The following is a 21,791-nucleotide window of genomic DNA, read 5'->3' on the forward strand; positions in this document are numbered from 1 at the left end:
GACACATGTCCTTTTAACTACTTACTTTTGCGTAGATGAACAGAAACTCTAATTAGACACACTTGGGCTATGCAGGGAAAGAGTCTGGCTGAGTCCAGTGACTTCACTCTGCTGTGGCAAAGGCTAACGTGGTTTGGAATAGTGAGTGCATTCTGATAGTCTGTGCCAGAGATCGGGTGTGGCTAAGGGGGGATGAGCCTGGGAGACAAGACACATGACTACCTGAGTAATTTAGATTGTCCTATATAAATACACCCGGTAACACCTTCTCCATCTCCTTGGGAAACCTTGAGTAAAATCTACATTAATAACTAATGCCTTTGCAATTTGATATGGAATATGGGGGGAAGAGGAATATGGCAAAGGGCTAACTCAATCCCCAAGGTTAACATAGGGCCAACGTAATCTGCCAGTCACACTGAGATTATGTGTGGTTATTTTTTATCATCCACCTATAAATGTCAAGTACTGGAGATAAATTTCATGTCTAAAGAGAATCTGAATTCTTCACATCTTTAGTATCTTGTTTGCAAATAACATAATACTAGCATTTATTAAATGTGGAGAGTGTGCTTGGTATATCCTGAATATATTATGGGGATCAGTTCAGCTAGTGCTATGAGGTTGGAAATAACATCTCGCCATTTTACAGAATAACAAAACTGAGGCCATCAGTCACCCAAGCTGAATTATCTAGTCAGGGTAAGGAGCAGGGTCAGGACCCAGGCAACTAGGCACAGAGCCCATTCACTCAACCACCAAGTCACAGTGATTATTAGCTGCCCAATAGATGAGAGGAATAAATTCTTGCTGCCTAATATATACTTTTAATGAGTACACCACCTAGGGTTTATTTTTGAGCTTTGGAGGTAAAATCATAGAGAAAAATTAGGACTTTTTCTCCAAAGTTTTTCATATCAGAGACAGCACACTGAGCCGGGAAGAGCTATGGGTCAGAAAATCAGGGTCCTGACATTTATCTTTTGTATTGGAGTTTAGAGCTCAGGCTCGGCAAAGTGACCACATTCACACTCAGATTGTCACCAACAAGAGGACATATGAGGCAGTGAAGACAGGGCGACCTTTCAGCATTCAGCCAAAAAGTGTGGGGGGGTGGTCCAGAGCAAATCCTAAGATTCAGGAACAGTGGCACTAGGGGCATAGTATCTGTCATAAGTTGACCGTGGGATGCACGGGACACAGTGGGTGGGGACACTGAGGCACAGGTGATAGCTGTAAATTACCACCTTTCCTTCCCCGTGTCACTTATCTAAATATTTCTGAGAAGTGAAGAATTAGGGCAGAATGTATCCAACAGACAAAAGAAAGAAATCAAGTCAGGAATGGTATCAATCAAATAGAAAAGAAAGCAAAACAAATAACAGGAAATGAGAGAAGATCTCATTCAGGTCTGCAGGACTGAAATTAATTAAATAGAAAACAGCTCAGCTGAAAACAAAGTCCTGCTGTTCTTCCTGATTGAATTATCTAGTCAATAAAAGTCATTAGGAAAAAACCATAAAAATATATGTATCTTATTTGGGCCTGCGTTGATGTGCCTAAAGGAGCAAATACAGTTTACTAACAAGAAAAAAAAAAAATCAAGCCTTAAAAGCATGGAATCATGGAAGTAAAGAATAAAATCAAATAAAGTTTAGAACATAACTGAGCCCAACTTTTCAGAACTGCATCCCTATCTTCTAAGATAATATTTTTCTAAACTTAAATACCCATGAATGATTCATTTCCAAATGGATAATTTTTATTTTCTTGATCTAAAACCCAATTACAGTAAAAATTTTCAAAACATGCTTTCCATAAAATTTAGAGCTGCCAAAATTCAGAGAAGTGGATGTTTTCAGAGAATTCAAAACTGATTCAAATAAAATAACTGGCAGGAAATATTACTAATGATTGATGGCAAGGTATTTTCGTTTCAACTTCTTGGAAGTGAGTCACAGTGAAGTCTTCTAAGCATTGACTCATTCAGGATAATCTGCAATACAGAGGGGGCAAGAGTGCAGGCTGGAGATAATGAGGCAATGTCATGAATGATCAGCCTTCACTACCAAGAACCTGCCAATGCCTAGACTTGGAGGGCAATATTCCTCACCCAGAGAACCTGCCTTGTCAGGGGGACATGGCAGAAGGCAGGCAGACAGTGCCCTGGGAGGACTGGTGAAAACATTTGCCTATAGCTGCTCTTACACCATCTGTTTCTTCCTATAGCTCTGATTACAAACCCATTTCTGTCTTTATTATGAATACAGCTCACACATATGATTTCCCTGTCACAATTATAACCACATCTCTATCTTCATCCTCTTCAGTCTGGATCAATGAAAGTAAAATCCAGTCTGCCAGTTAAAACACAAATTAGCCCTTGTCTCAAAACCTGGCCTTCCCTGACGTGAGGCTACACATATAAGAAAAAAATGCCTCATTCATTATTTTGAGAAAATGGAAAAACTATCACTTTAGTTTCACTGATGACAAAAGATCTAGATCAATCAATAACATCAATACTTAAGATAATTATCAGCAGTAACTCATCACCCTTGAACTGCTTCATGAGAAGCCACCTGCTTGGTGCATATTAAAAATGCATTTTCCTGGGCTCGAGCCCAAACCCATTCTGACCAAATGTGCACACAAGTCAGCTTACTGGAATTCATGGGGAAATGCAGTAATGTTGTATTTATACTCCAACTATGTGCAAGACACTGAAAGTTGTGCGGTTTCTAGGAAAAAAAAATCATTTTCTATAAAATGAAAGAATTAAATCAATACCTGGGAAGGAAAAAAAAATCTCTTAGCTGCAGAGGAAATGCCATATATCATTCAAAGACATTAATTTCTCAAAACAGAGAACATATATCCTGAAGGTGGTGACCAGTATTTAAAATGTCACTAAGTAATACTAATTAGGTAGCATGCTAATCTCCATGATCACACTATCATTATCTTGGACATGTTTAGGGATACAGAAAATATAATGGAGGCTTGTCATCAGCTTTTTAAGGCTTCTTAAGCCCAAGGGTGAATCTGAATCCGAAGCTGAATCTCATAGCATGGCTAAAAATACCAAGGCTAATAATTTGGTGGGCTCCTAATAATTTACCCAAGTTCCCTAATATCAGGGCTGGTGATATTAGAGTGAAACAGAAGGACCAGGCCCTGGCTCTCATGGATGGTATAGTAAAGTAAACAAACTGCAAATGAATAAAGGAATATTCATTAATTAATCATTACCAATAAATAAATATAGATCATAATAAGGGGTAAAAACTAAACAAATGCAGTACTAGAATAGAGTACTTGTGGTTGGGAAACCTATTTTGGATTGGGTGGCAGAAAATCTAAGAAAGGAAAGGCCTAATAAAACCTCAGAAGGAGAAGATGCAGACACTAGGCAGTATCCTGGAAAGATCACAGACCATGAATTTTATAAAGGATGACTGATGCCATTTACTCAAATATCTAGACGCAGGAAACAATGAGGATAGTATCCTCAAGCTACCAGCTGAGGAATTTCACTTCGATTCTTGACATGCCTCTTTCAAGAGTTCTCTCCTACAACATGAGTAGGACCCAAGATCCAACCTCCCCTTCATCTACCTTTCTAGAAATTGTTTTGAAACAAGTAGAGTAGGGGGCCCTCCTACTCACAAGTCAATTGGCTTCTAATATAATTCGACACAATTGTTTATATTCTGCTAACAGAAACAGCAACAGTAAACAAGTTAAAATATAAGTTTTTAGAGAGATGCAAATACACATGAAGAACAGAAGTCACTGTAAATAAGTACTATGTCTGAAAGGAGATACAGATCAACATTTGAAAAGTACACATCGTATTATTAATTCATAGTTTTTAACTTCTAGAATATCTGACATGCAGAATTTTATTTATTATGAAGGCAGAACCCTAATTTTTTCCATCATCGGCATGATTGCCAGGGACAGAAAAATCATAAACATGCTTATATATTTTCTAGGCTTTCAGTAGACATTTGAAGAACTATGTGAAAAACACATAGGGAACAAGGTGTGAAAAGGTGAAAGAGAGCTTTCATGCCAGACTGAATCCAACTACAACTGTAAATAAAGGATCTTTGCTTTCTACAGTTAGTGTTAGGCTAGCATTTTCTCAATTTTTATCTGTATTTTTATTAGTATTTTTCTTGTGCTCCATGCAATTTTTAAACACTTTTTTGCGGTCTTCACTTAGTTTTAAATTCTTCATTTTACCTTCTCGGATAAAGGTGTCAGGTAGTATCTGAAACTAAAGATTCCGTTCTAGAATTTTTGTGTTTTCAGTAGATTGATTCTAAAATACACAGGAAGGGACGCCTGCGTGGCTCAGTTGGTTAAGCGGCTGCCTTCGGCTCAGGTCATGATCCCAGGGTCTTGGGATCAAGTCCCACATCCGGCTCCTTGCTCAGCGGGGAGCCTGCTTCTCTTTCTGCCTCTGCCTGCCTCTCTGTCTGCCTGTGCTCACTCTCTCTGACAAATGAATACTAAAAAAAAAATCTTTAAAATACACAGGAAGATAAATCTCATCTTGTTTTGACGCAGTTTTCTTTTGTTGCCCACAGGTTTCTGGTACACTGTGAAGACCCACCCTGTGGTGGGATACAAGTATCCAGGAGAATGATCAAGAGAATTTTACCATGTGAAGAGCTGGGATAGAAATTTGAAAACGCAGAAAATAACATCAGTAGATGTTATTGAAACAACTAGATGTCCTGAAACAAGACAGAAATTAGCATATTCAACAAACAAAAAAACTAGTGGGCCTGGAGTAAATCAGGGAGAAGGGGAGTTGCAAGAGTTGGGGCCTCCATGCCATGGCAGGCAGTAAGAAGAACGATGGAAAGCCAATGCCTGATTTACAAATTAGATCGATCTTTACACAATTCATGGACTAGACTGAAGGCAGGTAAGAACAGAAAGGAGATCAGGTTTGTTCGTTTGCCTCTCTAATCTCCCAACATACACACACAAACACAAACAAAGAGCAAATAGAGGTGTAAAAGAAAACAAAATAAGCAAGCAAATGGGAAACAACAACAAAAACCCAAGTGACAAAGATGAATTATGTGGCAAGACATGTGACAAAACAGCTTCACAAAATCCAAAATATGAGCAGATAAGGAACAACTAACTTGTCCAGCATCACCGCCATCCTGAACATTACTTCCTCCTCGTTTTCTGCCATAGTTTGCCTCGGTAACTATCACAGCCTGCCTAAATATTTACCAGTGATCATGCAGAATGAACAAGAAACAAGCAGTGTGTGACCTGTGGAACACCTCTCTGCAGGACAGTGTTGAATATGTCCTAAAATTGACCCAGATATTCACCTGGATCTACTCCCCGCAGCCAAGCAGAATCAGAAGGGGCAGCTCATTATCACTTCATTACAAGCCAGAGAAGAAATCTGGAAGCAGTTCTTTCATATGCTCTTTGGTTCCAGCTGCTTGATGGGAAAGCTCATACTTTAATGCTTTGGAAGAATGAGTGGTAGGGGCAGGCACTGGAAAAATTTCAAAGGGAGATGTTTTGCCACAGAAGGGAGAAAGTGCTCAGGAACGTGGTAAAGGAGAAAGGAAACTTACTTTTCTTTCCATGTCTCTTTCTTCCTTGGGTACCCCCCTATAAGCACTTCCCATTTGCCACATTGCATGGAGCAAACTGATCTGATAAACACATTCATACAGCAAATACCTAAAAAGCCAGAAAACCAAGGAAAAATTAAAATGGCCTTTCTGGTGTCTATGTGGATATTATTTTTAAGTTAAGTATTTAAATTAAGTACTTGACATTATAGAATTGACTAAATATAAAACCCTCTTGAACAGAAGTGTCATTCCTATAAATGCTTAAATGAGGAGAAAACAATTTTAGCATCCAGAACTTCTCAATGAAAAGTATGGTCTCTAACTACTGTATGCTACATCGGCTGGTGATGAAGAGCACAGAGCCTGAGTGTAGACAGCCTGTTTTGTTGTGTATTACAGTGGACTCAAACTCTCTGATCATCAGTAGAGTCAGAGGAAAGACCTCACACTCACTTATGAGGATTACAAGAGACTACAGTTTGTAAAGGACTTAGAATCATGATAAGCAGGTGCTGGTCACAATAACCAAGTGACTCTGCCAGACCAGCATGAGTTCTCACAAAGCCTATCAATTTTTTATCCTAATAAAAAACTATTTCTCTCAAATATGTCATCTGAGCCATAATTTTCCTATTGAAATTACTAAGAACTGTAAATGAATTTTGTTCAGATACTACTAAATACCCAAAAAGCAGTGGGAGAAGGAGACCTGAGGTTTCTAAAAGCACGGTCATCTGTGCTCTCCTGAGCAAACCTCAGATAGCTTATCTGTAACCTAGAAACAAGGATCCTTTTGACTGTCAATGACCTTTTTGGGGATAAGACCACCAGAATAATTTGATAATCAAGTAAAATTGGGTCTATTATATACTTCAATAAATGCAACACCACCTGGACAAGTCTTAGCAGATTTTAAAAGGTATGAGGGTCAGGGCACAGGGCTGGCTTTGTCCATAGAGCATGAGACTTGATCTTGGGGTTGTGAATTCAAACCCCCTGGTGGGCCTAGAGCTTACTTAAAACAAAACAGAGTTAAAAAGAAAAGTGATGGGGGTCAGGTATTTATGGTTTTGGGGATTAGCGTCAAGTAGTTTAAATGGGCCTTTCAATGGGTGTCTTGAACTTTGGAAAAAAATCATGGACTCCTAGATAGGTTGACAGAGTGAAGGGAGGATCCTGAAAGGAGTCTTAATAAACAAACAACCACTTGATGAGGAAGTGACTGGTTTATTCGAACAATCTTTTGCCCCCAGATGGAGGCTATTTGCCCAGATGAGCAAACTACCGTCCCGGGGAGAAGACTGTTTGATCAGTCCAATATGGTATAAATTGAGTTTTCAGCCAGCCATTGCAGCAAAAAAGACGTTTACTAGTCTACAGTCGTATCTTCCTGGGCAAGAATTTCCTGAAACCAAGAATAAAGTCACACTGAGGAAGGCATCCTTAGTTGTCAGTCTCAGAGGTAGGTTGTGTACAGATGCAGATAGTCTCAATTCTCACTTTTCAAAAAGAAAAAACATATTTTTACAAGGCAGAACCACATAAAAAACAATATAACTGAGGATGAGAATGGGGCTTTGGAAATCACCTCATTCACATCAATCTCCTCAAGCCCCAACTGATGGATGAAGATGACAGTCCCAAAAGCAAATGATTTCCCCACACTTTGCCTCTGGAGTGACACAGTTATGTCACCTCTATGTCAAGTACCCTGCTGGGTCCCTGACCTCATTAGCTAGTCCAAAGCCATCATCAAAACCCAAGCTCCCCGAACAGTGCTGCTGCTCTTAAGTTTCATTTCTCCCCAGCTTTCAACCAGGGACAAGGTGTCAAATATTTATCAAACAGACAACTGGCCATCGGAAATAAAGATGCGTGCAACAAGGCCACATGCATGCACACACGCATGCAAGCATGCTAACTCAAAAACATCCCAGAAGCCACACAGAAATTTCAATGAGCAAAATTTGCATTCAAATTAAACTACCAGGGCGATATTCTCAGAGTGGGTGTCCTTTCCTCACCAACTACAGAGCTGATCAAGATGCAAAAGCCCTGCATATCTGAGAGTTTCCTTGAGCCCCAAATTGCCTGCCAGAAAAACAAAGCAATTTGCATTTTGGCAGACTGTTTTACAAAGTTATTAGGGCAACTGAAAATTCAAGCCACTAAATTATGCATAATAACCTAATAGCTAAATTCCCATCTTGATGATAATTAAGCTGATTACAAATAGGCTTCCACTCTTAAGTGTATATTTAAGGAAAACCCAGATTTTCTTACAGAATTCTGTTACTTAATCAGACCAGAAATGCACTAAGTTTTAACCAATTCTTCCTTAGATGTTTATTTTAGGATCTAACTGTGGACAAACTTTTCTTTTAATATCTTATTTGAGAGAGAGAGAGAACATACACAGAAGGAGAGGGTGAAGGAGAAGCAGACTCCCTGCTGAGCAGGAAGCCACATTCGGGGCTGGATCCCAGAGTGCTGGGATCATAACCAGAGCTGAAGGCAGATGCTCAACCTAGTAAACCTCCCAGGTGCCCCTGTGGTTAAACTTCTTATCTAAGGTATTTTTTTCATTTTTATTTATTATTATTTCTTAAAGATTTTATTTATTCATTTGACAGAGAGAGAGAAAGAGTAGGGGTGGGGAAGGACAGAAGGAGAGGGAGAGGGGAAGCAGACTCCCTGCTGAGCACAGAAGCCAACTGACTGACTATAGGGCTCCATCCCAGGACACTGGGATCATGACCTGAGCCAAAGACAGACTCTTAACTGACTGAACCACCCAGGCGCCCCCCCCCTTTTTTTTTCATTTTTAAAGTCAGGGTGTTGGGGCACCTTGGTGGCTTAATGGGTTAAGCCTCTGCCTTCAGCTCAGGTCATGATCTGAGGGATCGAGCCCCGTATCGGGCTCTCTGCTCGGCAGGGAGCCTGCTCCCCCCTCTCTCTCTCTGCCTGCCTCTCTGCCTACTTGTGATTTCTGTCTGTCAAATAAATAAATAAAATATTAAAAAAATAATAAAGTCAGGGTGTTGATCAGAAAGTACTGAGAGCCATCTCATTTACTCTGTAAGGAGACCACACACCTAGTGCTTAGAAGCAGGGCTCCAGAGTCAGTTTGGCATGCTATGAATTCTGGGTTTTTTGTTTTTGTTTTTTGTTTAATTATTAACCACATGGCCTTGAAACACTCACTACCCTCTATTTCTGAGTTACCTCATTACTAAAATGAGGCTTCTGTCAAAATTTTATATGAGATAATATGAGAAGTACCTAAACTAAGCACTTAATACAAATCAGTATGCTCATGAATATCAAAAGCTTTTACGGCAAAATACCAGTTACTCAATGGAAAGCAGAACTTCCCACCTATGCAGAATAGTATCCTAGAGTTCTGTCTTTTGTTGGAAGTTCTACAACCGGTTCCTACAAGGGCATGCATCTGATTCCCCACTCTTATAAATGGAGCATTTACATGTATAATTGACACACTTTCTGTAGGTAGTTATGGAATGAATGTGATGTGGGAAACAAAGGCAAAAGAAAAATAAAATTTCCTTACTACTCACAGCTCAATGACAAGTCCTTGAAATGCAGTGAGACCTTCCTCTGGGAGCTCAGCTGCCTGAATATTGACACTTCGCTAAGGGCAAGAGCCAATCTTAGCCTGACCCACATTACCCAACCCCCCAGCATCTTATAAGTCCAGTTTAACATATAAAAATTCCCTTGGAAACCTCCTTTATCTCTACCCCCTCCCCTAAGATACAAGTTGGCAATCATCCCCCAAGCTTAGGGCCCCCAATATACATCTTAAAGGTCTCACGACGATGATTTTACTGAACAGTAATAAATGACCTTTCCTAGATCCCTCAGGTCCTAGAAACTTGCTTCCAAAATACCTAGGAGGTATAAGCCGTCCCTAACCCCCTTCCAACTTCAAAGTATATAATCAGTCACCCATCACAACCCCGGTGCAGCTCTGTCTGCCCAGGGGTCCCTGTGCTTTAATAAAACCACCTTCTCGCACCAAAGAGGTCTCAAGAATTCTTTCTTGGCTGTTGGCTCCTAACCCCAACATTTCCTACATCAAATGGACTATCTCTGTTGTTGATGTCTACCTATGCATTCTAATTGTCTTCCTCATTGTTCAAAGTGGCTGCCATCACCCAGGGGAACACGCAGTCCTGACACCTTCTGCTTCCGCAGGTGGAACTCGAGGTGCCTGGCCTGCTGGCAAACTCTTGGGTAAGGGTGAGGTTCCTGACTTCATTATCACCTAAGGCCATGTGAACTTTTCATCCAGGCATTACTAGATGATATATAGCCATTGCATCTTTCATAGGATTTCAACACAATATAAACTACAAGAGCAATACACTATAAAAGAATATTTTCTTACTAAAAACAGTTAGGGGGCTTCTGGGTGGCTCAGGTGGTTAAGCGTCTGCCTTCTGCTCAGGTCATGATCCCGGGGTCCTGGGATAGAGCCCCATGTAGGGCTCCCTGCTGAGCGGGGAGTCTGCTCCTCCCTCTCCCTTTGCTCCTCCCCCTCCCCCTGCCTGTGCTCTTCTGCACACACACTGTACACACATACACTTTCTCAGATACAGCATTCCACCTAAAGATCTAGGAAAGATTAAGACTTCTGTTAGAGCTACAACTCTAGAAGAGACTACAACACCTTTAAGAAATGATCTAAAGTTTATCATAATCTCCAATCCCCCACCTTCTGTCAACCTTCCTGATGGGACTGAAGCCACTTTTGAAAACACCCTTTCAGTACAGCTGGACCATGCATGTTAGAAACGCCAATGTTCAGAGCAAATAGAATAAATGTCATCTCTGCAATAGAATTACAAAAGGTCACTGAGGAAGGGTTTTAACACCTAAGTCTTACACTGTGCCTGAAATTCCAAACCAGAGCTTCATTATTTAAATTTCTAGATAAAATCTTTTAAAAATTTTACACCTCCTTTACTGGTAACATGTGGTGTCATTCTCAGTCATCATGTCTTCAGCAGGGATGGGTGGAAGAAGGTATTCCACAACCACGAGGACAAGCCGAGAGAGAAGCAATAGTGCATAAGAGGACATTTAAGAGACACCGGCTTGCCAAAGTCAAAGTCCAGCATATCGTGACTCATCCTGGATGGCACCTGCCCAGGACCTAGAATGTGCATGTGGACCAGCTTCCAGAAATGGCCAGGATATTTAAAGGATAAAGGAAGCGCCGGTCATAGACCTACCTTGCCAACTAAACCATTTGGCCTTTCTATATAATCAGTGTAATCTGTATAATTTAGGGGGGAAAAAAGAGCAGGGAAGTGCTATGTGCATTTCATAGGCATGAGTAGGCTCCACAACGGAAGCATTATTGTAAAGAGGGGGTCATATTTATTATAAGACCCATATCTCATAGCTATATATACCCTATAAAACAAACTTCAAATAGCCACCATTACACTTTCCTTAGGAGATATTTTAATTATCTCTCAAAACACTTAAGATTCGGAGGATGCCAGTAAATCTCCATTTTCAGAACCCAGGAAGACTTATATTTATAGAAGATTTCAAGAAGTTATGACTTGTAAGGGCTGAACACCTTAAGTTTCATTTTAAAAGGAAAATACATGTTCTTGATCTGAAGTGTGTCAGAGTCTCAGCCGTGTCTCTCAGGCTCTTGAAAACACTAGAAGGGTCACCTTTGGGGGGTATTCTAGCCTCCTTATCTTCCTCTCCTTTTCATTTCCTTATTGTCACTTCACTATTAGTTATCTACAGCTTGAGTTCTGGAGCTCTCATTTGAGACAGGCTAAGAAAACACAATTTAAGAGAAATAATACACTGCAGACTCAAAAGACCAAAGAAGACTCCTCCACACAAAGGCTACATCAGCAGTGATTTCACATGCATACTTCATTAAAGAAATAGGAATATTATATTTGTCTCCTGTTTACATAAAAGGAGAAAACATATTTAAAATCAATAAAATAATACTAATTTACCAATATGAAACTTAGTTTGTGTTTTAGAACTACAAGTTTGACTAAATGAGAAAGCTGAAAGGTCACTGCACCGGAAAAGAAGTGGACTGAAAGCAGTTTACCAAATGGCATTTCTTCATCGTACAGAAACAAAACAAGATACAGAGAACAGAATGGAGGTTGCCATGGAGGGAGTAGTTGGTGGGGGGAGGAAGTAGATAAAGGGATTCAATAGGTACAAACCTCCAGTTACAAAGTAAATACGTCACTGGGATATAATTACAGTGATTATAGCCAATAATACTGTAGTGCATAATTGAAAGTTGCCCCCCCCACAAAATCATAAAAGTTCTCATCACAAGAAATGTTTTTTGTAATTTTGTATGTTGATGGATGGTAACTAGCCTCATCATCGTGAACATTTTGCAGTGTACAAGTATCAAATCATTATGTTTTACATACGGAACTAAAAATGTTGTATGTCAATTAAACCTCAATTTAAAAAAAAAGAAATACCTTCAATATTACTGTTTATAGGCAAAAGCTTTGTCATTTCAATTATTTCCAAATGAATTCCCAAAAGATAATCATTCATTACCTTCTGATAACCACAGTTCCCTTTAATCTGCTTCATTTATTCAAAGATATTAAACGCTATTCCTTGATGAGCCAAGTAAGCACTTCTTTGGTATTTTACATTCTAACTGGAGATAGACTTAACTGAGAAAGAAGGAACTGCTAGATTTTAACTGAAAATGTGCATTGCTTCCCTGTCTCAAGAGCCATTTATTTTAACCGGCGAATATGAAACATTTATCTTGAAAAGTTCCAGCTGAATGGGCTAATCTCTGCTCTGGGGAGAGAAGATTTATTTTCAGTGGGAACATCCAGATAGATGGGAAATTACCCCAGAGGAAGAATATTTCTTTCATTTTATTTTCCACCCCAAAGCCAAAATCCTGCCCCAAACAATAATCAGAGTTCAAAACCAGAGTTATCAGCCTGGTTTCCCATTTAAAAAAGACTATCATTCCGAAGTTTTAAATTTCTTCTTCTACCTTTTTCATCCACCATCTTGAATAACACTATGAATAAGGTTTGGAGATAATCATGGATTTTTCAGAATACTAGAGCAATCATGTGAAACACACTATCACTTTCCCAAGTTTAGAGCAATAGCTCCCCAATGTTCTTAGAATAAAATCCCAATTCCTCCTTACCATAGGGGGAAAAGCTCTATGTGACCTAGGCCCCTCTCATCATATCCTCCCTTAGTTCATGTACTCCAGCCACACCACCTACTTTTGTTCATCAAACATGCCAAACTTGTTCCTTCCTCAGGGCCCTCACATTTCCTGCTCCTTTCTGTACTTTGTATGGTTAGCTCTTCTCACTTTGGTGGTCTCAGTTCAGATGTTACCCCTTTCAGATACATCTTTCCTGGGATCTTCTTACCTTAAGTATTAACCTCACCCTGGTTATTCTGTGATTTTTTTTTCATTTATATAACTAATCAGAACCTCCAATTTGCTTATGTTTATTTTACCTCTTCATTATGTCTTTCTCAGCATGCATATAATCTCACGGGAGCAGAATTGAGATCTGGTACTTACTTTATTGCTCACTTGTGAATCCCCTGAGCCAGGAATGTCCTCACATATTTGTTGAATGAATGATGGAGTGTGTGAGTGGAAGGATAAAAGAAATGCCCCAGGTTGGGTTGAAATCCAAAATCTATGCCCCATAAGCTGCCCCATAAGCTGTATGGGTACACGCCAGTTATCTTCACAGTAACATGGACATCAGATACTCTCTTAAACTGCTGTTTAGATTAAATGAAGTAAGGGATGTAATATCCTCAGCACTGTGCTTGGCATATGTCACTCATCCGTAAGCTAATAATCACCACAATTATGATTAGTGATAATAATATAGTTCTAACTTACCTCACACTGATCTGGACAAATGAAATGTTACCTGAGTTATAAGACAAATCTCAGTACCCTTCCCATTAAATAATAAATGAAGAAATTCAATATTGCAAAGGCAAAATCATGATCACTGATTCTAAATCACTCTTGGAGTTGAAGATTAAAACTAAAAGTCTTGCCAATGCAACATTCCACCTTTCATCAGGTGATCCAAACCATGAATAGTGCCTAAGCTAAGCTCTCAGGCGCAGAGTGGCCAAAGGATTCACTTGCAAAATTACATCCATACTGTCTGATACTACCTTCCACTCTCTCTCCTCTCTTACCCACTCTCCTCCCTCTCGTTCGTTTTTCTCTCAGTCCTTGCTATAACTGCCAAATTTTTATTTGTTCTTATACCATTAATGTCTAAATTTATGTTGTCATTATCACAATTCTTAAAAGTAGCAGTGAAAACTCTGGAGGAGGTAGGCTCAAGTGCCCATCCTGTGTGGCCTGGAAGAAGACCTCCCCTGAGTTTGACTGTTTTCCACTTTTTAAAAAAAGACAGAAAGAGAGAGAGAGTGGTGGTGGGGGAGGGGAAGAGGAAAAGGGAGAAAGAGAATCCTAAGCAGGCTGCACACCCAGTGCAGAGCCCAACATGGGATTTGATCCCATGACCCTAAGATCATGACCTGAGCTGAAGCCAAGAGTTGGACACTTCACCCACTGAGCTAGGCCGGTGCCCTGACTGTTCTCCATTTTCTAAATCAGTCTTTCTCATAGAACCTCAATTTTAAAAAGACACCATAAAGAGAAAGTAGTGGGATAACTCTTCTCCTTTTCTAAGGGGAAGTGTGAATAAACACACACACACACCCCCCTCCAGACGCAGAATAATAATCACCTCCTCACTCAAGCCTTTCCCTCTTCTCCTATCACTGCCACTAAAATTCTAATAGAAATTAATAGAAGCAATATATCAAAGCCCAAAACTAATAATCTTTTTCAAGGCAAGATGATCTTGTTTTTCTTTACAGTTTTCTAGCATTTCAACCTAACTGCGCATTGTGGCTGTGCCTGTAGCAAGCCGAACATTAAATAAGGCACTTCCTTCTAGCTCTCTTTGCATTGTATTCTTTTTTTCCTGTGAATTACTGTCAAAGCAAAAATCCAGAAAGAAAATGAGTTCATGTATTTGGAGACAAAAGTCAACCCTGGCCCACTATCAATTTTTTAAGGGCTGCTTATTAATTTGGGATGATTGTAGCTTAGGTTTGTCTGTATTTATGTTAGAATTTGGACCACTCATATTTGGGCCACTTTGATAGCATTAAACCAGTCACATGGTACATGAAAACATTATGTTCAATTTTTAAAAAAATATTAAGGGGAATGAAATAAAAGTAAAGTCTGAAAAGTAGTGTACGGTCTTGAACTATAGTGAACATTTTAGCTCAATCACAACTTCTGTGGTCTGATCAAGTGATTCACATGACCGCGGGCTGCTGGCGGCTGCTGGATGGAGTTTCTTAGCTGCTACTGGTGGAATTACTCAGGTCTCCATGTGCCCACATAGCCTTCTCCTCCTGAGTTCGTGTGTCACAGCTCTCTGACCTCCACTCACGATCACACTTGTGACTGTATTTGGGGCCCACCCAGATGATATCTAAATTATTCTCCCATCTCAAGATTCCGAAATTGAACATATCTGAAAACACTGTCAAAATCCCTTTACCCCCACAGAAAGTAGCATCACAGGTTCCGGGGATCAGGTGGTGTGTATTGCGGGGCGGGGTGGGGGGGTGCGGTGTACAGTGTTATTCGGCCTGCCACATTTCCCTGCCAACAACAGATCAGTTCTGACTACAGAGACAAGGCCCTATGCCTGACAAATCAAAGCTTCACAATCAGTCAAATAAATCTGACACAGCAGAATGGGCAGCGAACAGGCCTGCCCCACAGCTACATCTGAAAATATAAAAAACAGCTATTCAGTTGTGAGTTCTTCTCACAAATACGATATACCCCCATTTCTCTGATTTCTCACACACTGTAAAATACAGCTTTTATCACACATGATGATTTGATATCCCTTATGATTTACTTTCGCAATTACAAGATTTTGTCCATTCCTTGAGAAGAACAATGTATTGAAAGTAACAGAATCTTTGTACCCGATTTAATATCTATACGTAGATGGCTCTTACACTTTGTAGTATTTCTAGAAACCATTTTCAAGTATCTAAGAAAATGTAATTACTTTTATGCATGTTGTAAAGCCAAATTTGGAAAATAGATCAGTTTGGCATATGCATTTTGATATATCTCATGACCACATCTGTAACTCAGCAGCATTCTTTTGGAGAGAGAAAACTAAGCAGAGAATGTAGTAAGTAAATGTAACATGTCTGAGAGACTACAGAGTTTCCCTTTATTCTTGACCTTACAGAAATAAAAATTTTAAAAACATTATAAAGCAATAATATTAATAATTGCATGCCACAATCTGAACAGCTTAGATGAAATGCACAAATTACTAGAAAGACATAAACTACCAAAGCTGACTCAAAAAGAGAGAGTATGAGAGAAAATATGAGTAGGCCTAAAACAGGTAAAGCAATTGAGTTAGGACTTTTTAAAAACTTTCCATAGAGAAAAGCCCAAGGTGAGATGGCTTCACTGCTGAATTCTACTAAAGGTTTAAAGTAGAATCAATACCAGTTCTTTAAACTTCAAAAATATAAGAGGAGGGGGTACTTCTTAGCCCATTCTTTGCAACTATTATTAAATTGATACCAAAACCAGACAAAGACATCACAAGGAAAGAAAACTGCAGACCAAGGTCTCTGTGGATATAGACATAAAAAATCCTCAACAAAAGAGTAGCAAACCAAATCCCTATAAAAAATATTATATACAACAAACAAGTGGAATTTTTCCCAGTTGGTTGGTTAAACATGCAAAAATCCACTAATTTAATAGCAGTCTATCAACAGAGCAAAGGATAAAAAAAATATGACCATTTCATTAGATGCGAAGAAAACTTTTGGCAAAATCCAACAGCTCTTTAAGATAAAAACGACCAACAAACTTGTAGGGAACAGCCTCAACTTAATAAAGGGCAGCTATGAAAATGTCCCAGACTTCATAATGCTGGAAGATGGACAGCCTTCCCTCAGATCAAAACCAAGAGAAGAATGCCCATTTTTGCCACTATTATTCAGCACTATATAAGAGATTATAGTCAGGGCAATTAGGATGGCAGGGAGGGAGGAGAAGAGGGAAGGGGAGGAGGGGGAGGGGAAAAGGTACTGAGCTGAGGACAGGGAAGGGAAGTGGAGGGGACAGAAGGGGAGGAAAGGGGAGGAGGAAAGAAGGAAGGAAGAGGTGGGGAGGGAAGGTGGGAGGGCAGGCATCCTGATTGAAAATCAAGAAGTTATCCCTATGGATAATGTTATCTTGTATACAGAAAATCCTTAGGAATACACAAATTAACTACTGGGACTAATAATAATAAGCAACTTTAACAAGGTCTCGATATTCAAGGTCAATGTTCAAAATAATTTGCATTTTTATGCTATCAATGAAAAATATAAAATTAAATTAAGAAAACCATTCCAGGGGTGCTTGGGTGGCTCAGTGGGTTAAAGCCTCTGCCTTTGGCTCAGGTCATGATCCCAGGGTCCTGGGATAGAACCCTGAGTCTGGCTCTCTGCTCAGCAGGGAGCCTGCTTCCCCCTCTCTCTCTGCCTGCCTCTCTGCCTACTGTGACCTCTGTCTGTCAAATAAATAAATAAAATCTTTAAAAAAAAATTCCATTTACAACAGCATCAGGAATAACAAAATACTTAGGAATGAGTTTAATAAAAGTGCAAAACTTACCTTGTGAAAACTCTAGAACATTGCTGAAACAACTTAAAGAATATCTAAACAAATGGCAAGACCTAAGATGACACTATTCCCCAAACTGATCTACATTTTCAATGCCATTCCAGTGAAAATCCCAGTCTCTTTTTGCAGAAACTGACAAGCAGACCATAAAATTTATATGGAAATTCAAGGGACCCTGAGTAGCAAAAACAATGTTGAAAAGGAACAAAGTTGTAGGACACACACAACCCTATTTCAAATTTTACTATAAAGCTACAGTATGAGGAAGAAGTGGGATTAGCATAAGGAAAGACATACAGATCAATGGAATTAAATGAGGAGTCCAGTGATAAACCCTCACATTTATAGTCAATGATTTTCGACAAGGGTTAAATCTTCTCTTTCAACAATATAATTCAGCAGGAAAGGAAGTGTCTTCAAAAAGTACTGCTGTGACAACTGAATAGCCCCATGCCAAAGAATGAAGCAGGACCTCTCCCTCACACCACACATAAAAATTAACTCACAATGGATCAAAGACCTAGAAATTGCTTGTCCTAAATGGAAAAGCTAAGACAATAAAATATTTAGAAGGAATAACAGGCGTAAATCTTCATTAACCTTGGAGCAGGCCTTGGTTTCTTAAATATGACATCAAAAATACAAGCAACAAAAGAAAACACAGACAAACTGGACTTCATCAAAATTTAAAACTTTTGTGGTTCAAAGGACAACATAAAGAAAGTGAAAGAGAACCCAGTGAATGGGAGGAAATATCTGTAAACCATATGCCTATTAAGGGACTTGTATAGATAATATGAAGAATTCTTATAGCTCATAACAAAAAGATAAGTAACCCAGTTAAAAATGGGCAAAGAATCTGAAAAGACAATTCTCTGAAGAAGATATATAAATGCCCTATAAGCACATGAAAAGATGCTCAATATCATTAGCCACTAGGGAAATAGAAATCAAAGCTACAATGAGATACCACTTCCTTCTGGGATTTGGAGTTGCTGACCTGGAATCCTCCATTTACCAAGGGAAGCCAATTTCATCTATCTTGAGGTGACTATCCTGCTATCTTCCTAAGAAGCTAGCACTATGTTATACATAACTGGAAAATACTTTTTCTTTCTTTCTTTCTTTTTTTTTTTTTTTTTTTTTGGAAAATCCTTTTTCTTAATGCAGATCTTACTACTTCTAAATATGTGAGATGTGCAGAGTACCAGTACCCCTGTTTTATCTTCTTCGAGTAGACTTTCACTCCACAAATTGCTAGGAACTAAACTCTCCTTCTCACACTTTTTTAACTAAAAGTGGCAGGGGAGGAGGGGAATATCCTCTTTTATCCTAAGTGTCTGAAATTGCAGAAAACACTCCATTTCACTGAGTGCTAATTTGCCAAAAGCCAATTTCATGTTTCTTCCCCCTCTGGCCTTTCCTTATGCAGAGCAGTCCCATCTCCTTGCTCCAGTCCCTGGGAAATCATAGAAAAACAAATAGAACTATTAGATGCAGGAAAATCATAGGAAAACAAATACAGCTATTGTTAAAAAGAGCTGTAAGCTTTAATACATGCATTAAAGAACATGCATATTTGGCTAACTGATTATTCAAGAAATTGTCAAGTCAATGAACCCGGTTTTGTGGATTAGATTTTAGCAAATGGACTTAGAAAGTGTGTTGGGGAGAAAAATGGGGGGACACCAGGATTTGGGTGAGGGAAGTAGTAGATTGGACCGAAATGTTCCAAGAGACAAACTGGAGGCAAGGATGTAAGCTTTCCTACCTAAAATGCATTTATGTGTTAGAAGCACAGACCAAGGACTTAGACAACTTCCTTTCTACAGTGCTAGTGGTAGAGGAGCAGGAAGGGATTAGGGAGGAGTGCAAGGGCCATCCAGGGTGGAAACAGGGTCAGCACCTCTCTTGTGTACACAGGGAACACAGCACAGGACAGACTAACTTGAGTAAGTGTTAACTGCGAAAGGGCTGAGATTTTACTCTACTTGCAAATTAGAAAAACTGAATCTTTTATAGTGGGCTCTAGGCAAGTCTTCCTGGGTTGCCCTGGAAAGAAACATCATTTTTATACTGGACAGTAAGCAAACATGTCCACTACTCCTGAGGGACACACTATCTCTATTATCTAAGGCTCTTCATGACACAAACGTCTTCAAACAGATGTTCCAGAACAAAAGCCACTGACACCTTTGCTCATAGTACATGCAGAAATGTAAAAGGCTGGGAAGAGTTATCTCCCAATAGATAGGATTTCAGATTAATATTTACTCTTATCCAGCATTGTGGTGCATGGACAAACAATTATTATTTTTTTCCTCATATCAGTGAGAACTAGATGAAAACTCTGAGGTCCTCCTTGGTTTGGAGGAAGAAAATCCTAAGAGACAAAGGCTCACCTTAATTCGTATCTCCTGGTTCTGCGCTGGCTCTTAACCATTCCTAATTCTCTGCTTTCTTTATTCTCCTGGCTTTAAACCTAACTTCTATTCTATTTCTTTTAGTCTTTGGTTAATTTCATGGCTAAACAACAATGAAAACCACTGATATTATTATGTTATCAACACGAATCTTTGGTTACCTTGGCTCACCATAGCTATTCCTTACTGGATGCCTGTATGAAACACAATTTAATTTAGTGCACTCTTAATTCAGCTACTGTCCATAAGTCCTTGCTCCAGAGATAAGTTTTCAAGATTTCTCACTCTTAAATGAGAAGAAGAAGAAGAAGAAGAAAAAAAGAAGGTTCTCTATGTTCTGAACAACTATTATAAACCAGTAGTTAGGGTGGCGGTGTTATTCTTTGAAAATTTTATCTGCAATTCCTTCATTTTGAGAGGAAAAGAGAGTAAGTATCAAATATGCTTATCAAAGGACCATAGCCCTCTTCTCACAAGTCATCGAAAAATGCAAATGTCTTATGGAGCACTGTCTCCAACAATATTCACTCATTTCTATATAATCTTGGCTTTTGGACAAATTTCCCATGAGTATGTCCCTACATTAGTCACTCTTAATAATTGGCTGACAGACACTGGGACCAAATCTGCTCAATTTTTCTTACTCAGCATTTAAGTAATCCTACTACTGACAAGACTCCAAGCATCAGTGTTGACCTCAAACATGTCTCCATGTGAACAGACCCAGCCAGCTGAACAAATCCCATAAATCATCAGGGTCTACTTCATAAAACTCAAGTGGCTTTCTCCATAAGTTTCTGTCAGAACTCTTCTACTTGTCTGAAACCCTTTTGCCCACTCAGGAAGAATGTTAGTACTAGTGTGACAATGGAACAGACCAGAGGTCAACCACTAGACTGGCAAAGAATCCCCTCCTATATCTAGCAAAGGTAGTGTAACCAAGCTTAGCATATTCCCAGCCAGCCTGCAACCTCTGTCCACTTTCTTTCTCCTCATTTCCAGGCCACAGGTAGAATTCCATTATTATTCAATTGGCCACACATTTGGTTAAAATGTTCACTATGAATTCTCATGGATCTCCCTAAAATTCTGCTAATTGGTGGTAAAGATTTCACCCTCCCTCCTTCAAAAAGTCATGCTCCTGTCATGAAAATTATCACAAAAACCTTTGAGAACTTGGAAGAGTCTACCATTTCATTCCACTTGCAAGCTAACCTACCACCGTTTCATGGATGCAGATAGAAGATACCGGGCTCTTGGTTCAGATACAAAGGCAACATTCCTTTTAGCAACAACTATAACTAGAGTATCCAGAAGAAAATATTATCTCTGTCATCCAAGGCTGGTCACTTTACAAATCTCCTTTAAAAGATGGATCAAAACCAGCAGCAATTAATACCTTGCTCAACAGGGGTACAGAACTGTGAAAAAAAAAAAAACAAAAAAAAAAACCAAAAACCTGCTGAGAATATTTTCTCACAAAGGTATATAATGATTAATGCAAGCAAACTACTCATGTGGAACAAAACATCCAGAGAAGAAACAGTTACTTAAACTTATGTCTGTGTATCAGTAATAAGTCCATTTAAAAATGTTATTTTCTGAAAACTGTCTGTGATTCTCATAGACTGAATTTTCATTTGGAAATTTAAATTTCCTCCAATTGTTCAGGAACTTGCTTGGCTTCAAAACTGGCAAATTTTGCTAAAGAACATCATCAAAATTGTCAGAGACAGCTCTGAGCTATTAATTATGACAATTCAAACCTCGGGATTTAAGTAGCAGAGTATTTTTTCGTGACAGTTTGGACTTCCCTTGACTTTTTTTTTTTTTTTAAGATTTTATTATTTATTTGACAGAGAGAGAGAGATTACAATTAGGCAGAGACAGGCAGAGAGAGAGGGGGAAGCAGGCTCCCTCTTGAGTAGAGAGCCTGATGCAGGC

Source organism: Martes martes, assembly GCF_963455335.1.
Source record: "Martes martes genome assembly, chromosome: 14".
Classification (NCBI taxonomy): Eukaryota; Metazoa; Chordata; class Mammalia; order Carnivora; family Mustelidae; genus Martes; species Martes martes.